The sequence below is a fragment of the Jatropha curcas genome, chromosome 7, assembly GCF_041381405.1.
Source record: "Jatropha curcas cultivar XTBG-Jc1 chromosome 7, XTBG_Jcur_1.0, whole genome shotgun sequence".
In the NCBI taxonomy this organism is placed as follows: Eukaryota; Viridiplantae; Streptophyta; class Magnoliopsida; order Malpighiales; family Euphorbiaceae; genus Jatropha; species Jatropha curcas.
In genome coordinates, this window is record NC_143157.1 from 25,714,726 (window position 1) to 25,725,000 (window position 10,275).

General features: G+C 29.4%; 1 long non-coding RNA gene across 2 annotated transcripts; it reads right to left on the reverse strand.

Annotated features, from left to right (window-relative positions):
- Positions 1–3,270: 3,270 nt before the first annotated feature.
- LOC149495067 (uncharacterized) lies at positions 3,271–5,469 on the reverse strand. 2 transcript variants are annotated; one of them, XR_016321624.1, is made up of 4 exons: positions 5,214–5,469; positions 4,861–4,998; positions 4,087–4,169; positions 3,271–3,285 (listed from the first exon to the last, which is right to left on the reverse strand). It is a non-coding gene; the product is annotated as an uncharacterized LOC149495067 (long non-coding RNA). The 2 variants fall into 2 exon arrangements; XR_016321623.1 differs by lacking the exon at positions 3,271–3,285 and having other exon boundaries at positions 3,980–4,169; positions 5,214–5,467.
- Between the last annotated feature and the right edge of the window lie 4,806 nt (positions 5,470–10,275).

The window sequence follows — 10,275 nt, forward strand, 5'->3', positions numbered from 1 at the left end:
GTTGAGTAGATATTTTTAGAGTATTCATTTGCTGAATTTGGTGGCCGGAGGAAGGAGATCGAAGGAGAGGAAGGAGGAGGAGGAGGAGGAGGCCACGCTACTGGAGAAGGAGAAGGAAGAAAGAAAAGAAAAGAAAAAGAAAGAAAAAGAAAAGAAAAGTGGGCCGATCCGGTTCGATTCGAATCGGTTCGGTCTGATTCAGTGATTTGGTCTCATTTCGTTTGGTTTTTCGAGTTTTCCAATCGATTTTCGGATCCTTCGTGTGGTTCTCGACAAATTAAATTGATTTTTAGGTCCGGTTTTATTTATTTTGATTATTTTAGTTAGGTTCTATAACATTCCTTCAATTTACTAATGTTAATATTAATAATCATATATATATATATATATATATATATATATATATATACTTTTTTTTTTTTTTTTTTTTTTTATAAATTTCGATAATGTGTTTTGGGCTTGAGCCCAACTTCGTAAACTTGGGCTTGAATTGAGGCTATTTTATACTTGCAGTCCACATGATTAAAATTCTGATTTTTGATTTAATAAAAATTCAAAAGTTTCGAAAATAAGAATTCGGGGTATTACAATCTCCCCCCCTTAAGACAATTCGTCCTCGAATTGAATCTAGTGGGAAAGAATAAGAATGGATGCATGGGGAATTTGAAAGTCACAAGAAATTGCTTCCACTACCAAGGAGACAGCTCAAAAGCGAAAATACAGATCGAGGAAAGGCAGTGAGTGGGGTATTCGGGTTGTACTTCTACAGCCAATTATCATATTTAGAATAAAATTTCGTTCAAGCTACATAGTACCACCTAGCTGAAGCTTATAAGGAGTTTATTACATTAATCTTCAATACTATCATCGTTCGGCTATTGGAATCTTTAGAAAATCGTTCTTTAAATAAAAATCTTATAATTAACCGAGTTTTTCAATAAAATGCTTAATATATATTCTATGTTCCCCAAGATTATTTAATTTCATTTGAAAATTAAATTTTATTACCCATTCCTTTATGAAATCCAAATATATAATGTAAAACAAATTTGAAATTTAATTTATTTATTATAAAACTTGATTTATTTAATTTACATATGTTATGACTAAATATTTGCTTAATCAAAGTTGAAAAACTATTACTATAATCCAAAATTTTAAGAAATTTTTTTTTTTTTTTTTTTTCTCTACTTCATCATTATGAGTTATCTTTGACCTTTATTCTCTTCCAAATTTATTAACTTTTATTTTATTTTATTTTTTAGCACCTCGATCTAAATTTGTACTTAATTCTTTAAAGCAGGTTTTATACACGTTTCTTATCATTACCTTAGATTAATAAATGGTATTAGTCCTTTCTACATAACTCTCTACCTAGATACATCCAATTTCCTTAATTTATTAAGCTTCCTACAGCATCCACGTTCCTTTCCCCATTCATTCCCCATTATTCATCATCTTCTACATTCATTTATTATAATAGATTTATGAACTTAGTCTAGCCCTTTAAGCATCCTACATGTGCTAGGATCTTAATTATATAATATCTAATACACTTACTACACTTTCACCTTATAAAATTTTAGATTATACCAACTATCCCTTAGTTACACATTAGTTCCATAAGTCTATTATCGATTCAATCTAATTGCTCATTTTATTATAAAAGATTCATAATTATTTCATGCTTGTAATTACTTCTATTAACTATTAGTCAATCTTTTCCATATTAATCAAATTTTCGATTCAAACTTTTGCCCAATTATTTACCAACCAATTTTACTTTTAATTCTATATTAAAACACCCAAAATCTTACCCTTCATACTAGTTGTGCAAAGGAAGTTTTACCCATTTCCTTATTATATTCTGCCTCACCTCAATATGACCTATCCAGTTAAAAATTATTTTCTTCATATTTAATCACATAATTAGTTTACCTTTGTCTTTTATTTTAATTTCATTGCTCTATTTAAATTCTATATGTCGAGATTCACCTCAATCAATACTTTTTAAGACAAAATTATTGTTTCCACGTCTAACTCTATTTAATTTTTCCAATAAGTCTCTATCCTCCTTAATGTTATGCTTAAGTAAGTTACAAATTTTCTCTTTACATCCTTAAGTTTCGCTTGGTTAATTGAGGATTTCTTGTCTAGTATGACTATTTGTCCTAAATCCTTCTTTTGCTAACCCTTAATTTAATGTACATTACAATTTTCACTTTTTATTCCCTAACAGTAACATTTCTAGAATTTAATCTATATCTTAATTGAAATTTTAATTCAAATTCATATTCTATACCATTTATTATTAATTTATCAATATTAATTTCTATAGGCCTAATTTAGTCCTCGGGATAGACAATATGATAAAATAAATCAAACATGCAATCATTGTAAATAATTTAAATTCTAAAATCAGATAAATTTTTTGACATGCCGACAAAACAATAAAACCAACAATTAATTGCAACTTCAAAACAATTTCCAATAAGCAAATAATAAAACATGTTTCTCAAATCATAGTTCAAATAAATTTACTTTCTTATTGTCTTTAAAACTCCGAATTCTTTTCTAAATAATTTCAATTTTTTTTTTTTTTTTTTTTTTGAAGCAGTGTCTCTTGTCGAATCATGGTGTACTGGGTGATCAGGCCATTACACCAATTTCCAACTGATCTTCTGCTTCAAAATAGATGGAGGGGATTTAGCAAAACTCGAAATGTTTATTTTATAAACGTCAGTTACCCGGACCTTTTTATGATTTACTATTACTTATATACATTTAATTCTCATCCTAAGTTTCATATAGATTTCCTTCCATCCTCGTGCACGATGCGTCCACCGGCACTAAAATGGAATTCAATCCAGACTACACCTCCTTTGTTGGTTACGGCCGATCCCAACATAGGAGCTCTCTATTTAATTTCCTATGTTCCGCAATTGATTCCTAAGGCCCGACTTATGCTCTGATACCAACTTTGTCACGACCCATTTCCATGGACCGGACCGGCACTAGGACCTGGGTGGGCTTAAGGCCCCCGAAGCCCGTAGTAAGCCTAACTTATTTAAATCTCACTTTCTATAATTATGGATTCAGGCCCATTAACTTTATACATATGCATCCAAAATGCAGTTCATATATTTAATATGGACTTTTACTATTTTACAACCCAACTGGAATACAATTGCGGAACTCTACCTTTACATTCACATCGTTATTTCTATCATTAACAATCTTCTACAATAGTTTCAACTCCATAGGGCTTTCCTTTCTTTCTATTACCTGAAAAAAAATAGTAGGCAGGGATGAGCGCCAAACTCAATGAGTAGGGTTAGATAACCCTCTCACCCCATACAATCACACAATGCTAAAATATTTTATGGTACCGTTTATTATATGATCATGCAGTTTGTCACACAAATGGCAATACAACAGCAATCACAAGTATTATCACCTTCATATAATCACATCACGTGGAAATTAGTCAATGGCACCACCTGAATCCCCAGCGAGCCGTCCTCACACATGGCTCGCCCTCTCATACATGTGCACCAGGGAGCCGATCCCCCATACGGCCAACTGGTCTAATCCTCACTGACCAGTCCTCTCATTGTTTTTCCATTCTCTCTTTTCTTTTCCATACCAACAGGAGGCAACCCGGTGGTCTCCATCCAATCTAGATCATCAAGTGCTCACAACAGGAGGCCACCCTGCGGGCTACAATCAAATCTAGATTATCAGGTGCGCAACAACAAGAAGCCATCCTGGTTTTCCATATAATCCATATCATCAGGTGCACACGGGGGCGCCGATCTCCCATTTTCCCGGCCGACGGTCAAATTCCATATCATATCATATTCAGGATCCATATCACAGACCGTCCTCACAAACCCATGGTGGTCCACGTCATCCCAATTCCACACAAACAAGGCACAGTATTTCATAGCACAAGTAATCAAACAATTTTTAATATCAACGAATAGTGCATCATAATATGGCAATTCAACAAAATAATGCATGATAACATTTAGCCGTGAATGCATGAATGCAGGCGGATGATGCTAGTTATCTAACACTACTCACAGTTCTTTATTGTCCTTTAAAAGGACTGCCTTTTTAGCCACATGCTTCCAGCTTTTGTCCTCGCATTTTTGTATTTTATAAGCCTTTAAAATAAACAAGAAAATTCTAAATAAGAATTTTAATTCAAAACTTATATTTTCACATTCGTTTATTTATTTTGGCTACCGGTCATTTAATTCACTTGTATATATGCATATATATATCTAGGTTCCCTCATTTATATAAATAACTATTCTAATTTATAACCTTCAGATAAAATCTCTAATTATTCGGTGAGAAATATTATATAATGATAATTCTAATATTGTATAATATTTCTTAATACCTCAAATTTTCGTCGTCACTACTTCTTAAGAATAACTAATTTAATTCTTTATTAAGTGTTTTATTAAAAATTCGACAGCATTTCCTCTATAAACTGGACTATCCAAATTTTTTTTCAAATTTTCACAAATCCACACACACAGCCCATCCATCGGGCAAATTCATATCCACTAATCCCGTCCGCCATATCCATCATTTATTCGGTCACTTAATTCACATAATCCATTATAATTAGTTGTTCTATAACTATTTATTGTTAATAAAATTCCTAAATTTATTATTAGCTAGGAATATATTTTTTTTTTTTTGTACCAACCCTTATAGTTATAATTAATATTCATAAAATCTATTTAATAATATTTAATTTAATTTACTTAAATACTTAATTAAGTTCATTAATTAATTAATTCAGAATTATTCAAAAATTGCGGATTAAGCTTTAGAGTGTACCGATTTAAAATCAAAATTCATTTCCGTGTTCCGCACGAAGAGGAGAGCATTCTGTCCCTTGAAGTCTCGCCGGAGTCTCGCCGGCCGGTCGCCGGACCGCCGCCGCCGCCACCGTGCACGGTGGCCGGAAAATTTAACCTTCACCAAAATTGACAAACAATACATCATTTTATTCGTTTCGATGAGAGGATCACTAATATGTGTTCAAATCAAGGTGGGTCTGAACCAGTTGGCCGGAAATTGGGCGGAAAGGTTCGGTGATACCCATTTTGGGTTTTCCGATTCCGGCTATTACAGTCGACGAGGAGGCCATCAAATGAAAGAGGAAGAAGAGAGGAGTCATTGGTACTCACCTTGTGTCCAAGGCTTGCCTGAAACGGCGTGAATTGTCGGAAAAAGGTGTCCAAAACTTCAAGCTCTTCCCCTTCAAAATAGACACAATTTCAGTTCAAATCTAAGCTATAATCTTCTTCCTCACGTTGAGTAGATATTTTTAGAGTATTCATTTGCTGAATTTGGTGGCCGGAGGAAGGAGATCGAAGGAGAGGAAGGAGGAGGAGGAGGAGGAGGCCACGCTACTGGAGAAGGAGAAGGAAGAAAAGAAAAGAAAAGAAAAAGAAAGAAAAAGAAAGAAAAGTGGGCCGATCCGGTTCGATTCGAATCGGTTCGGTCTGATTCAGTGATTTGGTCTCATTTCGTTTGGTTTTTTCGAGTTTTCCAATCGATTTTCGGATCCTTCGTGTGGTTCTCGACAAATTAAATTGATTTTTAGGTCCGGTTTTATTTATTTTGATTATTTTAGTTAGGTTCTATAACATTCCTTCAATTTACTTAATGTTAATATTAATAATCATATATATATATATATATATATATACTTTTTTTTTTTTTTTTTTTTTTTTTGATAAATTTCGATAATGTGTTTTGGGCTTGAGCCCAACTTCGTAAACTTGGGCTTGAATTGAGGCTATTTTATACTTGCAGTCCACATGATTAAAATTTCTGATTTTTGATTTAATAAAAATTCAAAAGTTTCGAAAATAAGAATTCGGGGTATTACATTATGGAACAAAGATATTAATGAATATCATTATGGAATATGGATATACATTAAATAGGGATATATTAAGAAATTAGATAATAAATGATGAATTAAAAAAGAAAATAGAATTGTATTTTGGTGGAGAGACGAAAAGGGAAAGTAAACAAATATTAGATTTTATTTTATTTTACAATTGCGTCTGAATGAACAAATATTAGATTTTTATAACAATTTAATTAACACAATCAATACTTTTAATTAAGATCGCATTCTCATGCCTTAATGTCTAAGTTTTAAGGACAAATTTTGCTTACATATCTGTCTATGGATCTATTCATGTACCCAACTAATTATAATAGAGATTTTTGAAATTATTTCTGCTTTACATTTTTTTTTTTTTTGAATGCATAGTTATAAAAATCATTATTTTTTAAAAAATATATATTTTTCATTAATTTGATCCATAAATAAGCCAGTAGATGGTATTTAAATAAGTCCGTCTAAAGTTTCTAATCCAATGCTATCACTAATCTTCCATAACTATTTAATTAATTATTTTTTTTTCTCTTTTTCTAAAAAGAAGTGTCACTACTTGACAAACTCTTGTTTTTAGAGAAATTCCAACATAATATAAAATAAAATTTGTTGTTCTTAGTTAAGGGATACTTAGAAAACTCTCCGCTAGCTATTTTAAATACTATGGAGAGATAACAAATGAATAAATAACCACAAACCATAGCATTATAAGACCTTTATATATATTATCCACTTGGGCAGGTTGATGAAAGCAATCAAATTTACCAAATCAATAGTTTATACCAAGTGATTACGTGACTAATAAGATTTAAACAATGTGGCTATTAAGCTATGCAAAAAGACACACCACTTGGTTAATTAAGTTAAATTGTTGTAATTTTCTCAAATATATAAATAATAAACTCGAGTCTCTCCACCAAATGGACTTATTGCCCTTTCTAATTTAAATCTAATATTTTTTTTTTTTCTCTCAAATCTTATATCGTCTCTTATTTGCTATAGCATTAACACAATGTGGTCGGGAGATAAAGCTACCCAAAAATTTGTCTAGTAAACACGTTGTTGTGAATTACATGTTGACATGTCTTATTCATTGACATCAAAGTTAAACCCACCGACATGGCCGGCCTTTAAAGGAAGCAATGCATGTTACGAAATATCTAATGTCAACCATCTAGAAATTAGAATAGTACTCGAAATTTTAATTGTACTATAAAAAATTACGCGCTCATTCTATTTTAAGTGATTAAAAATAAATGAACAAATAAAATATCAATAATTTTTTATAAAACATCAAGAATATCTATAGAAATTATGTAGGTAAATACTGAAGAATTATATAAATAAATACGATTATCTTTAGTAAATCGATAAAACTATACGCAAATTTAATGCGTTTTTTATCGATAAAATTTAAATTATAGGCAAAATCTATCGGTAATAATTTATGAATAATCCATTGGTAATCAATCAATAATCTGTCATTAAAATTATATAATCTTTTAATTTAGAATTGAATTTTATCTATAATCTATCGGTAACTACCAATAAAATTTGTCTATCAATGAAATCTGTTGTTAAATGTTGATTTTCTTATAATCTGTTGCTAATATTCGTAGTAGATCACAACATTAATTTTATTAAAAATAGAAAATAAAAGTAAATAGGGAAAACATAAGCCTACGAGTGCCCATTACGGCATTACTTACCATTAAAAGCACACTTAACAAATTAAAAATTAGAGTTTCTTTAAGGGCTTACCATTACCAGTACAAATTCAAAGGCAATTTCTGCATTTCAACTACTTTAAAGTACCCCCAAAAAAAAAAAAAACGCTTAATTGTGACTGAATATTCAAGTGCTTGCCAAATAATATAAATTGCAGAAATTAAATAATTAGATACCACTTTGCGACCGATCTGGGACCAAATTTGGTATCCAAATACGTTCTGCAAGTCCTGTCTACCTAACCATTAATTAATCACCTTTCTTTCAAAGATTTTTGTCTTATTAATTCTTTTCAACGTAAATTAGTTGGCCTTCGTTAAAACCATAATCATGCAATATATTCCATCTGTTCTAAAATATAAGTCATTTAAGATTTTTACACGGGATTAAAAAACCAATCATTTCTCCTAAATTATAATAAATCAAGGATCAAATTACTCTTTATTTCAAAATAAAAAAAAATTATGAAGATAATTATTATATCAAATATAAATAAAGATAACAAAAAAACATCATTTGTTACTGTTTCAAATACTTAAAACGATTTGTATTATGAGACAAAAAAAAATCATCATAAACTACTTATATTTTGGTTGCATAATATTTCTACTAGTGTTTCGAGTTGAAAAAAACGGATTATAATAAAACGTTATTTCCTTTAATATTAATAAAATACTAATAAAACATATGAAAACTACTAAGATAACTAACTAATTTTTCTGAATAAGACATAAATAAAAGAATCATTTTGTGATTGATTATCAAAAATTATTTTAACTATGATAAAGTTTTATCCATTTATGCATTATATTTTTAATTACATAGTAATATATTAAAAAGGCATTTATGGGTCAGCAATACCAACTTTAAAACAAGATTAGTTTCGTACTAGAAAAATGTCAAGATAATCATTGAAACATTGAAACTAGCCATGAAGTATCCAATGTCAACCTTTTATTAAAGTAGCATACTAGCCATTCATCTAGAAATAAGAATAGTATTCAAAGTATTAAATAAAAGAAATTCAAAAAAAAAAAAATTCAAAACAATAAAAAATAAAATGAATAAATAAAGGCCTATTAGGTATCTCCACGTGTGTGAACAAAGACGAAGAATATGGTAACCCTAAAAAGTCATCTTACACTCTCACTCAAACGGCACTACTGTACTGCCACGGCGGTATTATATTTCTTCAATGGGCTTACCAATTACCAACTCAAATCCAATTTTTTATATTTCAATTACTTTATTTGACATGACATCAAATGACTGCTATATGCCTAACCATTTTGCTTTTCTTTTATATTTTTTTCAATATTTTGTCTTTTTATTTTATTTTTTCAACCACATTAATAAGTGTTTACACCTAGAAAAACAAAAGCATACAATTAAAATTTATAATAATATTTTACATAAGAGTTTAAAGAAAAATAATAAAAAAACTATATATTGTTGGTGATCTTAATTAAACTATAATACAATATGATTAAGTACAAAATATACGATTTAATAAAAAAAATTTTTATTTGGCTTCCTTAGGAGGTCACCTATTTCCCACAAGTATATCATGTTGGAAACTTCTTCGTCACTTGCAATTTGTGTTATGATAATTTTAATCATATTGAACGTTGAATTATGATAATTAGTTTGGACTTATTAAATAAAGAGATGATAATTTAATTTAATTATCTTTGCACGTCGCTCCTGATTTAGACAAGTAACTTCACCTTGACGTAATTGCTGATAAATCTTTGTTTTTTTTTCTTATTCTCTAATTTTACTTCAAATGGTGAATAATTTATGATTTATACTATTAAATTTACTTCTACAAGAAGTAGAAGCAAAACTAATTTTTTCTTTATTTTATATAAAATGAAATGTAATTTTTTCATAATTGCAAGTTTGCACTCCATTTTAATAATACTTTCCACCCAAAAGTTACGACTAACACAAGAATTTCTAATTAAATCTATGATTCGTTGTAATTAAAATTCCTTGTCTTCAAATTGATTTTTTTTTTTTTAATGTCCCTTTAATTAAAAATATTTTCTTTATATATTTGTGTTCTGGTCTACTATTAATGCCGTCTTCACATTGTCCATCAAATTCTCAGGTTATTTGCAACTCACAATTTATACTAACTAATATTTGAACTATCCATTTTCCTGAATACAATTGATTTACTCATTAAATATATTATCCAATAATTAAAAAGTGTAAATCTATATTTAATAAGTATAATTTTACCAATTAAAATGTTCACTAAATATAATTTTACAAAGTGAAGAATTTAATCGATCAAAAAATAGATTTGAAAAGAATAGATTTATATATATATATATATATATATATATATATATATATATATAGAGACAGAGAGAGGGAGAAGTATGCAATAAGATTTAAGGAAAAACAAAAAGGCGGCAAGCAATCTATACAATACACGTTTTAGATGAAAATCAAAAAATATTATTTACCAGGTGATTTACTTGAACGGTTTTACCACTTCAACCATAATATAATAATATTAAAATATATCATCATTCTCACTTGCTTCTTACCGCTGATTCATATTCTTAATTTATATTTAGGAGCCTATTATCACATCA